Genomic DNA, 19,903 nt, shown 5'->3' on the forward strand with positions numbered 1-19,903 from the left:
CTGAAACTTGTAAAATGTAATCGACGTTTGCTGATGAATAAAATTTGTGATTTATTTATGAGTAAAGTGTTACTATCATTGTCAATTATTTACTATTGTTTCAGTTTTGCATGTTTTGACTTCCAGAATAATTAATTTATTTAAACCTCCACAATCGGTCATACGTCGGAAGTAGGTATGAATCAAGATTGTCATGAATTGGGTTTGTAGATGCCTTAAAGGTGTTTAGACATGACAATGGTTGCTGCAACATTCATGAGTACTCATAAGTTATGAGTGTTGGTATAAACCCACGCTCACTTGTATCACTTCATGGAATTTATCTCGAGTGATCGTGAGACGATAATATCATATAAATCTTCAAACCTAGAGATATGAGTTATTACCTATGAGTTGGGTGTGCATTGATTGCACGTAAACGCATCAGTAACTTGATGTTATAAAATGTGCCTTTGTGTACAATTCAATAAGTAGTAGAACAAGCATATCAGTCGAAGTTTATCTGTTCCTTCTAGAAATAGAAGCGATATCTGGGCCCCTCGATGATTTTGTGTTGACCCATGTACCAGGCCTGGTCAGAACTAAACCGATGTGTTCAGTGAAGTTCTTCGTCAAACAAATCGGAAAATCGAGAAACAACTGCTAGACAATAAGCAAGACATAGTTCCATGTGTTTGTCCGGCTGATATCATGAGAACAGAGGATTATGTGATCACTTATCTAAAATGGCGCTTCATAGTTCAACAGAGTCTTCATAGTTCGAGGGAGTTTTCGAGAGCTGCGATTGTTGGTTGGTTCCTGAAGTTATAGGCAAATACAGCTATTAGACTTATCCAAGTGGGAGTCTGTTGGATAAGGTGTCTAAGTCCATAACTTATTTGGTATATACTTGACCCGACCGGCATGGTCCATTTGGGTTGCATCTCATCCAAACTATTATGGATAATTTTATGAGAGTTATACACATATATTTATTAATATATTATGAGTTATAATATATTAATATGAAGTTACGTTATTTAATTAGTTTTAGTCTTAAATTAATTATGAATTAATTTAGAGATTAAAAGGAAGACTAATTAGATTATGGGCTATTTGTTTTATATAGTGTGGGCTAATACTCATTTGTTAATGGGCTAGGCTTATGTGGAAGTCCATGGATGATCCATGGAGCTTTTAACCCATGGATCATTGGAAAGGAAAAGACATGGGTTATTAGGGTTTCACCCTAACCATGCACACTATATAAGCATGCTTATGGAGCATGAAATGGAGCCTAAGAGGAAACTAGTGAACTAGTGTGTGTGTGCTTGTGTGTGGCCGATTTTATACAGGTGTGTATACTCTCTCAAAGTTTTCCAAGAGTTTGTGGTGTTTTGTGATTCCATTTGAGGCATTCACACTATTGGTGCTTGGCCCTCAAACTCCTTAGAACCAAACTCACCAAAAGGTATGTAATCTCTTCTAACTCTTTTATGTTGAAATGTTCCCCATGCCATGTTAGATAGGTTATAAACCTTGGAAAATTATTATTTTGCATGTATTTAGACAAACATAAATCCAAGGTTTATTAGGGTTGCATGCACACTTAGGAAGTGTTAGATTGCTCAAAACCCAACACAAAATTTGGTGATTGGTTTGATTTTGATTCAAAATTTTAACAAAGTAGGTAATATAACATAAAAAAACGATAATTATGTATAATTTTTAAAATATAAAAGATATACTTCATATAAAAATTGTTGGAAATTTAGTATAAATATTTATATTTTTTACTAACTTTGGACATATATAAATATATACATATGTTGTATATATAACGAACTCTAAGTGAGTTTGTGTTCTCCTCCATGAGGACTTCGAAACGATATATTATATATCAAAAATAGAGTATAAGTGAATGAGATATCGATACTCAAAGATGGGTATTTGAGAATAAGTTTAGCAAAAGAGAGGAATGTGGGAGTGAGTCCCACATTGGTAGAGAGACCAAACTCAACAAGGTTTATAAGCTTCATTTAATGGAAGACTTAGAAGCTTGTGTCTATGGTTATGCTACAATTCCTACCCGCGCGCAGGGGGGGGGGGTGCAAATCTTGGTTCCGTAGACCAAAAACGTCGAACTCGTGCATGGGCGCGACCTGCGGATACAAACTCGGTTATGCCCCTGTAAGGATGCCCTGGAAATCCCTAAAGGTCTTACACCGAGTGCCATCCTCGTATTGTCAATCATGAAAACAAAACCCAATTAACCATTTAGGTTTCAATACATAACCATAAATCTATACTTGGGGTAAATGGACCATTTTACCCCTAACCTAGCTTGGTTCAAAACTAAGGTCCAAACTCACACTCTGAAGGCCTAAAAGCCTAATAATCAACCAAGGCCCAACATATGGTCCATTTTTTCAAATTGGGTCCAAGCCCATACATGGTCTTACCTTAAGGACCAACCATTTATTTTGGTACAAACACTTGGCAATCCAATGGTCCAATATCTCATAATCATTGAGGCCCAGTTATAGCCCATCTGTGGCCCACTTTTTCCTAATTGGGCCCAAACCTGTCCAATAGGCCTTATCCGAAAGCCCAAAACCTGATGGCCCAACAGGGCCTAAGACAAACAGCTGGCCCACACCGAAGCCCAATACTCATAACTCCATCTGACTGAGTACGCAGGGCGTACTCAGTTGTATGCTAATCGTACAGGCTGTTTGGCTTGTATGCTGCGTGTACAGACTTATACACCCAACGTACTACTCCATTAAGCCAAATCCACATTAAGCTCTTAATGCTTGGTCCAACAACTCCTAACCACAGATCTAAGCCTCAACTAACGTCTAAACCCATAATGTCACTGACTTAGTGACTATTTATACCCCCATCAAGATAAAATAACATTCTACTTTCATGAAAATGGCTCAAAATCCAACATAAATGGTCTTAAACTCTAAAGGTGCCAACTTTATGGACCTTGAACCTCAGAAACACTAAGAGTGGAAACTCAAAGCTCCTGGAATGAAATCAAGACCACTAGATCTCATACTTGGGACCAAAATGAACAAAAACCCATAAATGGTAGATCTAAGATACCAATGATCAAGTTCAAAGCTTTATACCTTCATCAACCTGAAAATTAGTCACAAAAGCCAGATCCATAAGCTTCTCTTTGATCCCCATCTTTGCATCAAACCCCACCTTCTTGGAAATGGGCCAAACACTCCAAAAATGGACTCCATAAGCTCAAAATACCACCATGAATGATTCGAGATGAGTTCTGTGGTTTTAGAGGGTGGGGGCTGACTTAGAATGAAGAAGGAGTCTCAACATTATGCTTATATAGGGTACAACTCAAAGATTAGGGTTTTCAATATGGCCCTCGTACGCCGAGCGTACCTTCTCGTACGCCCCGCGTACGAGACCGTACACCCCGATCCGATCCTCATATATACTGTACGTGTTCCTCCAGCTACGCCTCACGTAGTTCTTTCTCTTCAGTACGCCCTCCGTACCCCTTGGTATGCCTCACAATCTAGGGCTTTTCCTAAAACCCTAATTCTTCCGAAGGCTATAACTTACTCGATACAACTACGATTCTAACCATTCATATATCCATAGAAAGGTATCGATACGCTAAACACTAATATCAATTCTTTCCTTCCATAAAATGTCCCGAACCAAAATCCACTTCCCATAAAGACCTGGGATGACAAATTACCAAAATACCCCTTTGATCCAAAATCTCAAACTGAATACCCGAGCAATCCAAGGCACATTATCCAACTCCAACTAGGTCCGAAACCCGACCCCTTAGGTATCCCTAGATTGATAGCACTTAATCCTTGATCACTAATTCAAAATGGGAACAATTCGAAACAGGATGTTACATCCACTTTGCCTTATCATGTAAAAAATGTACTTCTTCCCCTATCTAACATTAAATCCACCATATGAAATTTGGCATGTTAAATTCCATTTTTTTTGAAGCCATATGAGTCCTAAATATTTGTTGCCCTGGGCCATAACCCATCTCGCCCGGATATTAGGTCGGGCTTGCATATGACACTCTTGAATATTATGGTGTCCAAATCTGGTTAATTGTTTTATTTTCTTATTTTCTTAGTGTAAGAGTTATATATATATATATATATATATATATATATATATATATATATATATATATATATATATATATATATATATATATATATATATATATATATATATATTGGGGGGGGGGGGGGGTCTTTTGGTTTGAACTGAAAAATGATGTAACTTATTTTTGTGATTTTCTTGTTTGCATTTCCTTGTATAATTTAAGGCAAAAAAACTATAAAAATCACTATGTTTTAGTCATATTGTCGGTTTAACAACCGGTTTAGTTTGGTTCACAAAATCCATCAATGTTTGATAATTTTTTCAATGTTTACCATTAATTTTGACATCTTATAACAAGTTAGAACGTCACGATATATACGTTGTCAAGGTTGAATGGCTATTATGAAAATTTTTAGACTAATATTTGACACTAAATATTACGTTAAAGCCACTAAACTTTGACAACTATTTCTAATATGACCGAGAAATATGACCACTTTAACTTGCTATAGCGGGTCAAAGTGGTAGTATAGAAAAAATAATATCAAACTTGGATGGTTTGATGAACCAAATTGAATTAGAGTATGGACACACTCGCTCAAATAAAATGCCATTAACCTCCCTATTATGTATTGTATATTATTGCCACATAGTTCAAGAAAATTTGTTTGCTTCTATGTTCTAACCAAGATTTTAAAAAGTATTAGTTGGAAGGTAATATGTATACTTTTATGCCAATCAATATGTCCCTCTTGTATACAAATTCCATTAGTGTTGAGTAGTTGATATTGATGAATGATGACAATAAATACATTTAAACTCAGGATGCAATTCAAAATCAAACAGGGAAACTATAAAGTCTGGTCTTAAAATGTTGCTAAGGATTATAGAGTTGGAATTCTCATAATGTATGGATTCACTAAACCAAAATCTTATTTGTGTGTATAAATCTGAGATTAATTAATATTTATGCATGTATCTTCCAAGTATGTCAAGTTATCATGTGAATTTTATTTTTTTGTTAGTAATATATAGTAGTCTTCAAAGTTTGTTAATTTATCATCTAATAAATCATTTTCTTCATATTTTATTATTATTATTATTTAATTATTTTTCAAGGGAGCCAAAATACGTTGGCACTTTGCAATAATCCATTGTATTAAATTCTGGACCAGAATAGAAGAACTTGTTTGATTATATATTTGATTTAGTCAATATTGTTTAGGAGTCATTTGATAGTTGCTAATTGGGTTAAACCTGACTAGGTTAGAAGCTGATTGTGTTAGAAGTTCTAACTGTGTCCACATTTGACTGAGTTTATGCTGTTTGATTATTTATTTGATTGGCTGTGGTGAATGATGAAAAATGATTGTATTACCCTTATGTTGTGCTAGGTAAAACAAATTAACGTTCATCATTTAAAATCCAAATACAAGTTGTAATACAAAATCCGAATACAAATAATAGACAACATAATAATTTGCATAGATATTTAACGTTCAATATTTAAAAATAATTGATTAGCAATTTGGTTACACAAATAAAGTTGATTACCAACTAGTTCTACTTTTCGTTTCTGCCATGTCTAAGGAATAAATGAATGCTAAACATGTTACATATATATATATATATACACAAATATATGTTATAAATTTAGGGTTTGTGGTGGAGATCTGGATACCAACTTGGATTGTGAGAACACTTTCCGAACTGATATTTCTACCATATGCATGGGTTGCAAGAAATTCAGTCTAGAATAATCCAAGTGGACACTTACGATACTAGGAACAGAAATCGTAAGCCAAATTGCTATAAAGATTATGTGAAAGTTTGAAGAAAACGAGAGCTAATTTCACGTGTTTCTTCTGAGAAAGAAGAACTGTATATATAATATATGAGATTAGGGTTTTATTAGGGTTGGGCCGTCATGAGTTGCTTTGGAAGAAAATCAGGGTAATCTGGATTTTAATGAGAATTTAGGGTTACTAAAACTAATGATTTTCCCCACCAGGGGCGCTGCCCCTTTGGAAATCTCGGACCCAGGGGCGTTGCCCCCGGATCCATGACGTACCGTCGAACCGACTTCTAATTTGATCATATACATGAGTGCACTGCACACAAACCCGGCCATATATTAGAATACAAATTATGAAGCCCTTTAGCTCACATGTTAATTCCAGTTACATAAAATGACATGATGACTCAAAAATCTTCAACAATCCTCCCCCATTTTAGTGTAACCCTTGAACAAACTAGTACATAATGAAAATATCGAAACAATTGAATTTCCACTTAGTATCATACATTTTCAAATACTAGAGAACCAAAGTGTTCTAAGAATTGAACCCATAAACCCATTTGAATACCATAAAGTAAAATACATACTAGTTTATTGAATTTCTAGCAAAATACAACCTGACATTATTATAAAGTCGTGTGTCCCAGTTCTCTCATGATCGTATCAAGGTCAAGTCCATAACCTCTTGGAATGCGGTTACACTTCACAATCACATATGTAACTCCTTTCCATGTATTTACACATACATTTGTCAAAGGCATTATTAAGAACTTAAACTTCAACCTGGCTAACTTGCAGAACCGAACATATACATGGGATGAATACTTCATGTGTTCCAATCTATAATTATGGGCTTTCCACATTGAATTCAACTCCTAACATTATATTAGGAGGGAATTGGGTGTCTCATCATTACAGAATTAAATGGACTTTAATCTCATCCCGATTACATAAAATGACATGGTGACACTAAAATCACCAACATTATATACACATATACACCAATATGTTGGTATCTTGTATTTGTTTTTCTCCCAAAGGGCCACACGACTTGAAGCAATAAAGAAGACAATCATTTTGGCCATTATTCTTGTTAGGAATTTTCTCAATTAATTCCTCTAACTCTTGAGTCTATTTCTGCATTTAATAACAGAATCAATTCCTTTAGTTTGTGCATGTACCTTTACGTTGTTTCACAACCAATGCAACCAAACTACAACTACTACTGATGGGTCAATTTTTCAAGCTAAAATTACCCATCAAAAACAATCCCAATTTTTGTTTTTATGGTTCACTTTTCGAGAAATTCTATGTAGGCGAGCGCAATCATAATGTGCTGCCCATAAAAACTAAATAAAGGGAACCACTGTACATGCCATTTAATATGTTTTTTTTGCCATGAAAAGACAGATATACATATTCACATATATACAAATTAAAATGAAATCCCAATACGAAATCATATATTTCGCAGCCAAAAACATAAGGAACGAGTGGGGGAAGAAATCAACAAACAATAAAAAAATTCATAATGAAGAAGGCTGCGTTTTCTGTTGTACGTAGGTTATCAATAAGAACAAAAAAACGAAGAATAAACCAGAACGAAGGAAGAACCTGTTGATAGGTCCTGCTATTGCTTCAGCGATCGCTGCCTTCTCTATGGAGGTTATCAATGTACGTAGGGTAAAAACGAATCTGCATATATGACATAGTTCTGGTCCAGAGATTGAGAGGGAAGGACCGAATCAGGTTTTTTCTTGGACCGAGTCCTTAATTGCAAAAACGAAATCTAACATCCTGATCTACCTTTTTTGGACCGGATCCTGTATTGGACCTAATTAGAAGCATAAACAAATGACCCCTAAGTTGATGTGTAGAATAAGCCATTTAATTTAATAATCCAAATAAAAATAGACATTTTTTAAGCAAACTTTCGTTGGTTTCTATTAGGGAAATCTCCAATAAAGTCCTAAAATTTTGGTCCGGTTTACGTTTTAGTCATAAACTAAATTTTGTTTACGAAAAAGTCCTAAAAACTGGCAAAAGTATGCATTTTGACCCTTTTTGACTGGTTGAAACCATCAACAAATTAATTTGGAACTATTTCATAAACTGATCCAAAATATTTGGTCTATTTCACAAAATGACCCAAAATATTGGGACTTTTCTGCAAAAAAAATATTAAGACTTTTCTACGAACAAAAACCTTATTATTATTATTATTATTATTATTATTATTATTATTATTATTATTATTATTATTATCATCATCATCATCATCATCATCATCATCATCATCATCATCATCATCATCATCATCATTATTATTATTATTATTATTATTATTATTATTATATTAAAAATATAAACAAGTATACTAATTTTTAAATTTATTATTATTAATATTTTTAATAGTACATATACACTTAAAAAAATATTAAAGAAAATATTTAAAGATGAAGGTTGTGGTGATGGTAATGCTTTAAGCATTGAAATCATGAATATTGCTTGTATGTCCTCACTTTGTATATGATCATTTCACATTCAATTCAAAATATTAACACTTCACAATTTAAAAGAAGTTGCATATTTGTAAAATTGTGTATAAATAGTTTAAGATAAAAGGATTTTTCATTTTGTATATAAAATTTCTTAAGGTAGAATGATTTCTTTTCAAATCCAACATATCCACAATAAATATTTACATTGGTGGACCATATCAAAATTAGAAAATATTAATTAAAATATCTTGTTTAATAGAAAGTAATATGACTTGTTTTGCTTTATCACACAATATCTGCTACGTTTCCAAAAAACCCACAAGGATCAAGTAATGAAAAAGAGCAACACACATGTTGGTAATTTAAATACTTACACACAAGACATACATGCATATCACACACTCACTATTTGTAAACAATTTGAAAAACCAGTAGCTTCTTTTAAATTGTTAAATATTAATATTCTGAATTAAAAAGAATAATAACAAATGTGAAATGACCATATACAAATTTAGAATATACAAACAGACATTAATGATTTCAATGCTTAAAGCATTACCATCTGCTCAATCTTCACATTTATAAAATGTCTTTAATATTTTTTAAATTTAATTGTATTTATATGTATTATTAACAATATTAATAATAACAAAATTAAAAAATAGTATACTTATTTGTAATGATAATAATAATAATAATAATAATAATAATAATAATAATAATAATAAGGTTTTTGTTTGCAGAAAAGCCCATATATATATATATATATATATATATATATATATATATATATATATATATATTTTGCAGAAAAGTCCTATGGGTCAATTTATGAAATAGTTCCAAATTAATTTGTTACCGGTTTCAACAAGTAAAAAAGGGTGAAAATGCAAACTTTTGATGATTTTTTGGACTTTTTCGCAAACAAAAATTAGTTTAGGACTAAAACATAAACCGGACCAAAATTTTAGGACTTTGTTGGAGATTTCCCGTTTCTATTATTCTATCAGCACGAAGCGTTTGAAAGCTTCTAGCTTCTACGTCTGACAAAACGCTTTGTTTTGAACAAAAAACATTGTTTGACACTACAAACTTTTAATGTTTAATTTAAACAATATACTCCAAATCCAAAAGTTACTTCATGTAACGTTTAACAAAACGCTACCGGCAACAACTACCTCCTAGTTTTGACAAACACACCATATAATGCATATTTATATGTATTAAGGATTAAACTACGATCTAATCTATCTCTATCTATCTAATAAAAAAGTGCATCTTATGCCATGCGTCATATCCCCCCGCCTCCCCCAACTTATTTTTGTGCTCAATGTTTCATAAAAACTCGAATGAGCATAAGCATAAGCATAATCGAAATAATAACCAAAAAGGAGGATAATGTGCTAATACAAACTAACTTCCCTCCCTAGAATAATTAGTTGTAAAAGTTAAGATATAATAATATGGTGATCTAAGACAAACAAAACAATAATATGAAGTTGCATGCAAATTGGAAGACTAGGTTTACCTTTCTGAGACCACCAATTTCAACAATCCACACACGATAATCCCCATGGGATCTTATCTTGTCCAACCACATATTGTAAAACACCAAATATCATATTCCGAGATGATACATGTTAGCGTATTGTTTGTATATGTATTTGTATTATTGTTTAAAGTCCGGCCCAAGCGTGTTTGGCCCTTTACTGATTATTCTTGTATCTTGTATATAATGAGGGTATCTATTAAAATTTGCAAACTCAATCTTCATGTTGACAACTCCTCTCATGTTCTTAAAAATTACTTGCAGGTTTTTAAAGATCCAAATTGGTTTAACACAATGACCAAAGAATATACTGCTATATACCATGAAATCGTCTATATTTTCCCATGAATCGATATTTCATTAGATATCCTCAATATATACAAGATACATGAATAATCAGTAAAGGGTCAAACAATTGGGCCAGACTATAAACAATAATACAAATACACATACAAATAATATGCTAGCAATACAGAACAAAGAAACATCAAAACAGTATCTTGGTTGTTTTGTTGATGAGTAATTAGCCTTTTCTGGATTGTAAACAGAAGTAAAAAAGAGGCACACAAGCCCACGACACATGCTTTGAGGGAGGTGATAAGCAATGGAAGGATTAGCAAGGTACAAAAGAAAGAAGAGACTGATAAAGGAGAAAGAAAATTCCATATGATGATGTGATGAAAATTTAATAGAAAACAAATTTCCAAAAGAAGAAAAACATAAGAAAAGAAAAGTTACAAAGCAATGTATCCAATTGTGGTTGCTCACTCTACATACGCCATGTATCTGAGATATTAGTGGAGTAGAGGAGACCTTCAAAACTTTTAGATAAACACGAAAAAACAGAGGGACCACTCAACAACAATCATGTTCTCCTACGCACCAAAATTTCCCAAAATTTATAATTGAAATTAATTTTTTATAATCTCCCAAAACTTTTGAATTCATCACCTGAATTTTAATAGCCCTCTTTCAGTATTTTGAATTCAAATTGTTTATATGGCAAAATTTCCCAAACTTTATAACTATAACAAACATTTTTAGAAAAAAAAAAGTTATTGATTAGGTTAGTTTAATCATATTACATAATTTGGTTTTGATCCAAAAAAATCTGATGATTGGTTCCATTTTGATTCATAGGTAACATAACATCACAAACCACAATTATTTATAACCCTTTTATTTTATTTTATATCTTGTAGAAATGGCGAGTTAGTATATGCCTGTGATTGATTGCAATATCTTTTTTGTTTCTTATTAGAAACACTTTGTTAGACACCTTGTTAGCGAAATGGGTTAGCCCTAACTTGTATTATGTATAATTCTTTAAAATATAAAAGATATACTTCATATTAAAAATAGGTTAGAAAATTTCAATAATTTACATAATAACCAAGTTAAGACTTATAATTGACCCAAGAAAACCGAAACCGGTTTTTCTATCAATGGTTCAGTTAAAACCAAACCGCCGGTTTGATATAGGTATTTATAAATAAATGAAACTAATTTTTTCCCCTTTTTTCTAAAAGCTATCAAACCGAACCGTTTTTTAACCGAAAAAACTGTTAAAGTTTCACTTACAAAAAAACTAAAGAAACCGAATCGATTATAACCGAAACCGATCTAAAAAATAAGTTTTTAAAAAACTGAAGCCATTTTAAAACCTATACATATGCACCTCCGATTACATTAGTTAGTTATTGTTGCGTCTTGTTGATTTGGGATCTCATAAGGGAGTTAATTTTAGGCATAATGTCTTAAATTATATGCCTTATGCGTCTTCGAAATGGAACAAAATTATCACAAGCATACACAACTTAATTATCACAAGAATACACAACTTGGCTTCTAGACCACCATACAATTTGTCTAACAATTTCATATTAGGTGTGTGGAACAATATAGCAAGAGTTAAGAGCGAGTTGGTCAAACGAGATATTCCGATGAGTGCAATCATTAGAAGAACAATCAACTATAGAGAAGAAACTCTATTTTGGAGCGACGACTGGCTGGGCAATTGTCCACTCAAACTTAGGTTTACTAAGCTTTATACCCTGGAATCGCAAAAGAAATGTAAGATCTCTAATCAAATCTACCACAGAGGATTCTCTTGGTCTTGGTCTTGTCAGCCGCTTTCACAGCAAGTCAACCGACTTATACAAGTTATTGGGTCTACTTGGCTAAACTCCAGCAAAGAGTACTCATGGACGTGTGATTTGGCTTCAAACGATTGCTTCGTTGTGGATGTGTGTAGGCATCGGTTGAAAACAACTTTTAGTGGGTCGGGCAATTGCTCATTTGTTTGGTTAAAAGAGACACCTATAAAGGTATCATGCTTCGTTTGGCGTGCTATTCAAAATTGCATCCCATCTGCCTCGGCTCTTAATCATCGTGGCATCAATACAAATTTGGTGACTTGCGGGGAATGTAACACGGATGAGGAATTTGCGGATCACATAATATGTGGATGTTCATTTGCTAGATTTACATGGGAGTGGATCTTCATATGGTGTTTCATATCGTTGCCTTATTTTGATAAAACTGGTGAGGTGTTGGAATTCGCAACAGTATGGGGAAATTGCCCAAAGAAGAAAAAGGTGTTGTTGGGTATTTGTTATGGAACGCTTTGGAGTTTGTGGCAAGCGAGAAACAGAATAATCTTCAATCAAAATAATATTACACCTGAAAAGGCCGTGGATATTATCAAATCATCGGTGTTCATTTGGTTCAAATCGTCGGAGCAATGGAGGCATTTATAATTGGATAGATTGGTGTGAAAGTCCTTCATGTAATAGGCTTGATGTTTTTTTCTCTCTCTAATGGTTGCGATACGAGAGATGTTTAGTTAGTTCCTTTTTCCTATCTGCCTAGTTGCTTGCTAGGTGGAGCTGTTTATGGAATGCGGTACCCAATTCTAGTTAAGGGCCATTTTCTTGAAGCCATAGGACGCTCTTGAATATTATGGTAATGTGGTGCCCAAATCTAGTTAGTTGCTTTAATTTATGATTTTCTTAGTGCAAGTTTGATTAGGGGGGCCTTTGTTTTGAACCGAAATAGATGTAACCCATTTTCCATTTCGATTTTCTTGTTTGCATTTCTTTGTATAATTTAGGGTAAAATATATAAAAATCACTATATTTTGGACATTTTGGTGGTTTAACCATCACTTCAATTTGGTTCATGAAGGCCATCATTGTTTGATACTCCGTTTGTTCCAAAATTATTGTCTATAATCAAAAAAACACATAGATTAAGAAAACATTAATTACAACTAAGTTTATTAAATGAAATTACAATTATACGCTCTTGTTGCATTTAATTCTATCATTTTGTTGCATGGTAGATGAGGGTATTTTGGTAAAAAGGATATTCATAATTAGAAGTAAGCTATTATTTTGGGATAAACCAAAAAAGAAACATGTACTATTAATTTGGGACGTAAAGAATAATTTTTTATATCTTACCATTAATTTGTAGCAAGTTAAAATGGCCACAACATAAAAAAAAAGTTGTCAAAGTTGAATGACTTTCACGAAAAATCTTAAACCAATCTTTGACACTAAATATTACTAATCTTTGACATTAAATATTACTAAGCCACTAAACTTTGGCGACCATTAATTTCTATTGACTACTTTAACCTCCTATAATGGTGAAAGCGGTCGATATAGAAAAAATAATATGAAAACTTGGATGGTTTTAATAAACCAAATTGAATTAGAGTGGTTAAACCACAAAATACCGTGCTTTTTTTTTTTTTTTTTTTTTTTTTTTTTTTTTTTTTTTTTTTTTGTTTTGTGTGTGTTTTTATTAGTGCCACATAATTCAATTTGTTTGTTTCTCTCTTCTAACCAAGATTTCAAAAAATATTAGTTGGAAGGTAATATGTATACTTTTATGCAAATCAATCTCTCGCTCTTATATACAAATTCCATGAGTGACGGAGTGGTTGATATTGATGACAATAAATACATTTAAGGAACTTTGATTTTTGTAAACATTTAGTCATCGAACTTTTTTTTTGATTTACCTGTGAACTTTTTGAGATCGTTCACAAAGTACCAATATGAAGGGTAATAATGGGTTTTGTCGGCTTCGGGTGTGGTTTCCGTCCAAACATGAGTTTTTCGGCCTAGTATGATTTTTCCAGTCATCTTCTCCAGCTAAACTTGATTTTACAGTGAGACCCTTTTCAGATAATTGTCTTCTATCTCCTTCTTCTCTTTTCCGGCGATATGATGAACAAAAAAATCCCCGGACCTTTTTTGGAAATCGTAAACTATCAGGAAGTAAAGCGGATAATAAGCAAACTAAAAGCATACAAGACACAATATTACGTGGGTCGGTCAAGATGAGCTACATTCATGGGTCGGATGGGAGTATTCTTTATTTTAGAGCTTTCAAATAGAGGTTACAAGTACAATTTCACAGAGATTTGCCTAACACTCTAGAATTCAAGATACAAAATGACTTAGCATGCATCCCTATTCATACTTGAGGGATCAGACCTAAAACCCTAATGGGCCAACTGTTGGATAAGGTGTCTAAGTCCATAACTATATTTGGTATGTACTTGACCCGATTTTGCATGGTCTATTTTGGTTGCACTTCACCAGAACAATTTGGACTTTTGAGAAGAGGATAACTATGATTTATTAATATATTATAAGTTATAATATATTAATATGAAATCATATTATTTAATTAGTATTGATCAAGAATTAATTTGGAATTAATTTTGTAGTCAAAAGAGACTAATTAAATATATAGGGATTGATTATGTAAATTATTCATTCTTATAATGTGGGCTAATGATTCATGATTCTTTATGTTGGGCTTAACCCATGTGGTGACTCATGGATACTCCATGGAGGTTAAAACCCATGGGTCATGAGGAATGTGGAAAATCATGCATATTAGGGTTTACATGGTGTAACCCTAATGTAACCACACTATATAAGAAGCCCTTTGGTTCAAGAAAATGACACCTAGAGTCTTTGCAAGAGTGTAGCCGATTTTTGTGAGCTAAAGAGTCCTCTTTCAAGTTTTCCAAGTGTTAGTGGTGATTTGTGATTCCACTTGAGGCATTCACATTATTGGTGCTAAGCTCTTAAAGCTCCAAGCAACAAGCTACAACAAAAGGTATGTTATCTAACTTGTTTTATTACCCAAGTATCAAAGTTTTGTATGCTAGTTAGGGTAATATCTTGGAAAATGAAAGTTTGCATGTATAATAGAGAAAACATAGATCCAAGGTATTTAGGGTTGCATGTACACCTTAGGAGTGTTAGAATGCTCAAAACCCTACACCAAGTCCATTGGCCCATAGGCCCATGAAAGGTGTTAACTAATCACAATCCGCCATGCAAAATCTTCTGGAACATCCAACCTTGCATGAGCATGAACAACATACACGATCAGATGAGGCATGAATTCTGGATGAAGCATGATTTGTGATCAGAGCACAAAGGACATTATTTTCCAACTTACTCTGTTAGCAATATTTTTTTCGGTTATTGGCTAATGAGAGTACTGGTGATGTAGTGGTCAGAGGTGTGATATGTCTTAAGCAATGTTGTGATATGTCTTTGACTTAACTCCGTCTCCTTGAGGGGTGAGAAAGACAAGCCTGAGAATCACAACAAAGAAAACAAGATCGTCAGTCGTTGTCCTGGAGGTGATCCCATAATGAATCTCTAATGGTCAAGTAAGTATATTCCATTGAGAAAAGGTATTGTATGGAGAGTATGAGACTGAGATTTTTCGAGTCGATCCCCTTCCTTGGGGGATAAGGAACCTTCTTATACATGTGTTCAGGGGAACAGATCACCAACAATATCTTCTACCTTTTACGACATGGTAGGACGAGGCAGCCTTCGATTGGTAGTTCGTGCTTCGCAAGTGGCTATTTGCTATTGGTGTAGAAATGCCAGTTGGTAGATCACCGAGCACTGCACTTGGAGTAGCCCTGGGCCGATCGGTACTCCTTTGTCTTATCTGGAGTGGAATTTCTCTCCTAAAAGGGGGCCAATCCCGAGGTCAGATCGCCGACACTAGAACGCGGGGTCTTATGGACGATAGTTTGCTCCCGGCTCTTGTCGGGTAGTTGGTTTTTGATGGGTCGCTCCTGAGTTGACGGCCCCGTTATCCTTTGATGCTACTTCGGGTGAGATACATCAACAAGACCCCTAGGATAGTGGACGTCGGCATTTGCTCAGGCTAGCAAGGTCATTCTAGCCTTAGGCCTAGACACGTGTTCATCGATGGTGATTTTTGTTGCCTGTTGACGTGACAGAATCATATGAGTTGGCGGTTTCATCATTGTAACTGTTCGGGTTTCCCGCCTGCATTTAAAACCTTCCTTATTCGATATGCTTTCCTTTTTCTCCTTTGTTTCTTCTCTTCTCCAATATTGCTTCTTTCTTTCTGTTCCTTCTGCGTTTCTTATCCTTTGTTTTTGTTTCCCCTTTGTTACCAGACCATGGCATCTCTGAATGCAAGTGTCGCTCCGTCCTCCGAAGAGTTTTCCAGGCTGCAAGAGAGATTCAGTTTCCTCCCCGATTCTGGGTTCGAGTCCCACAGATGGCGCCAACTATTGTGATATGTCTCCGACTTAACTCCGTCTCATTGAGGGGTGAGAAAGACAAGCTTGGGAATCACAACAAAGAAAACTAGATCGTCAGTGTCGGAGGTGATCCCGGACCGAAGCTCCGACAGTCAAGTCAGTGGATTCCTTTGAGAAAAGGTATTGTATGGAGAGTATGAGACTGGGATTTTTCGAGTCGATCCCTTCCCTTGGGGGAGAAGGGAATTTTTTATACCAATAGTCAGGAGAACAGATCCTCGACAACATCTTCTACTTTTCCAGGCATGGCAAGATGAGACGGCATTCGATTGGTAGTTGTGCTCCGCGAGTGGCTATTTGCTATTGGTGTGAAACTACTAGTTGGCAGATCACCGAGCACTACACCTGTCGCACTAGGGCGACTGATACTCCTTTGTCTTATCTGGAGTGGGAGTTTTTATCCTTAAAGGGGCCAATCCTGAGGTCAGATCACCGACGCTAGAACACGGGGTCTTATGGATGATAGTTTGCTCCAGACTCTTGTCGGGTAGTGGGTTTTTGATGGGTCATTCCTGAGTTGAGGACCCCATTATCCTTTGATGTTACTCCGGGTGAGATACGCCAGCAAGCAACAAATGAGAGCATCTAATCAGATGAGGCATGACTTGTGGATGAGGCGTGATTTGTGATCGGGGAACAAAGGACATTATTTTCCAACTTACTCGGTCAACATTAATTTTTTAGGTTATTGGTTAAGAACTATCTGTTGACAAGTAAAACGTGAAATTTTAACAAAACAAACAGTCTGACTACTAGACCGATAAGTGGTAAACAAACAGCCCTTAGCCCGATATTAGCTTCAAAATTTCAGTCAGAAAATTGCTTCCATATTATTATTACTTTTTTTATAAATATCTACATATCTACTGTTTTAACTGGATTTACTAAAAACATTACTAATTGTTTCTAGGGTAAATTACACCGTTGGTCCCTCGTGCACATGCCAGAAAGCATGTTTAGTCCCTATTTCCAAAATTTAACTCGTGCAGTCCCTCGTTGTTATTTATCTTGCATGGTTAGTCCCTATGCACGTTAACTGTTAAATCCTTCCGTTTAAGCTACCCACGTGCCTTGCACGCAGGGGCATTTTCGTCTTTTCAGGGTTTGTATAGATGAACCAGTATGGCGCGACTTCGATAACCGATCATTTCTGATTTCATCCTCCGTCGACCCTTAGCATTGCACGAGAAAACCCTAGTTTTCTACGATGGTGAACTGGAGGATTAGGCAAGAATGGGAGGAATACGATCTCCAAAGCTCATACGGTAAAATTTTCTACATTTTCAGTTGATCATCCATTATACGTTCCTAAAACGTAATTTTTTTTTGGGTTCGCAGCTGACAATCCATGTATGTTCTCGATACGATTGAACTATGGTGGAGTTTTTACGAAGTTTCCAGGCCGCAAATACATAAAGGGGAAGATGAAATATATTGATGGCATTGATAGTGACTTGTTCTCGGTGCATGATATGGACGAGATAATGGAATTGCTTGATTGTGTGGAACCAGGTAAAAGTATTTATTATCATTTCAAACGACCAACCTGGGATTTAGATTTTGGGTTGTATGCTTTGGGTTGTGACGAAGATATAAACCACTTTAGGTCATACGTGTATGAACACAAGGTGATAGAAGTGTATACAGAGTTTTGGGAAACCAAGCTCCATACGTATCAAATGTCCCCCAACCCTGCAAAGATAAAGATACACGAAATTCCTGAGTCCCTTTGTCGTAAAAGCTTGTTATTGACATGGTCAAATTCAGGGGATTGTCCTAGTGAAGAAGCCCCTGTTTTTGAGAATGTAGAAACTATGGACGAACCCCCTAGTACATTACTTGAAACAACCTTGGAACAACCCCTTGTTACATTGAGTGAAACAATTGAGTCAACCCCTGCCTATATACCAAGAATTGAAAGCCCTTTGACTGAACCAATGATAGGAAGCACATGTACTAATGTTGATGGTTTGGGTGATACATTTGAATGGTGTGAACCTTTTGGTGGGACTCCTATGGAACAAGATGAACCAAATCGTGAAAAAGCAGGTGAAGACAGTCAAGCTAGTAAAGACAGTCATGATAGTGATGACACTGAAGATAGTGAATACAGTCAAGATAGCGATTACATAGTTGATGAAGATAATTTGTTAGATGATCCAGAGGTTGATATGAAGAACTTTCACCTCAACATTGACAAAGAGGTGGAGTGGGTTGGAAGTTTTCCTGATGATCGAGATGAAGCAGTAGAAGGTGATGAAGAATTAGAGGTTATAAACACTGAAGAATTTGTATCTGCATCTTCATCAGATGAGGGTGAAGCTAGTAAAAAAAGGAAGAAGATAAGAGATTTACGAAGAGCACATAAGAATGAAGCAGCTGCTGTCAAAGATCCATTTTACATCCACCAGACTTTTAGCACAGCCAAGGAAGTTAAACAACAAATTTATCTTCATTCCATACAGAGTAGAAGGGAGTTAGACTTCATCAAGAATGACAAAAATAGGATTAGAGTCGTTTGCAAAGGGACAATACCAAACCTTGGGATATTAGAAACAGGTGGGACCAGCAAAAGTAATGACAAAGTGGGACCAAGTCAAAAGAAAAAGAAAGTGAAAGATGGTTCTATTCATAAATGCCCATGGGTCCTACTAGTGAGTAAGTGGAAAAAAGACATTAACTGGACTGTTAAGACCTATGAAAAGCAACATACGTGCCTTCAAACAAGGAAAATTAGGGCATGTAACTACAAGTTTCTCTCTGAACAGATTGTTGACACAGTGGAGGCAAACCCAGAAATACCACTTAGAGCATTACGTGAGATGCTTGAGAAGAAATACCAACTTGGATTGTCAGACATGAAAGTTCATAGGGCGAAAACGAAAGCCCTGGAATCAATTAGGGGAGATTTTGATGCTCAGTACTCATGTCTAAGAGACTACTTACAGGAGGTGCAGAGTAGAAATCCAAACACCACAGTCAAACTTCAAGTGCAAAGTGAACCATGTTATGCATCTGAGACCAGGGTATTTGAACGAGTATACATTTGTCTTGGTCCACTGAAAAGTGGATTTGCAGCAGGGAAAAGAGATTTACTAGGGCTTGATGGTGCATTCATGAAGGGTCCATACCATGGTATGATCCTGACAGCAGTGGTATGTGCATAATCATATTTTAGTATTTGATTAATGTTTGACCATAGTTAATTGTTTGCTTATTACTGTGTTTGACATGATAATTCAGGGTTTAGATGGGAACAATTGCACATACCCTTTGGCATATGCAGTTGTTGAAGCAGAGAACGTTAATTCATGGACCTGGTTTTAAACTAA

The sequence above is a fragment of the Lactuca saligna genome, chromosome 1 (genome assembly GCF_052625555.1).
Source record: "Lactuca saligna cultivar CGN05327 chromosome 1, ASM5262555v1, whole genome shotgun sequence".
NCBI lineage: Eukaryota > Viridiplantae > Streptophyta > Magnoliopsida > Asterales > Asteraceae > Lactuca > Lactuca saligna.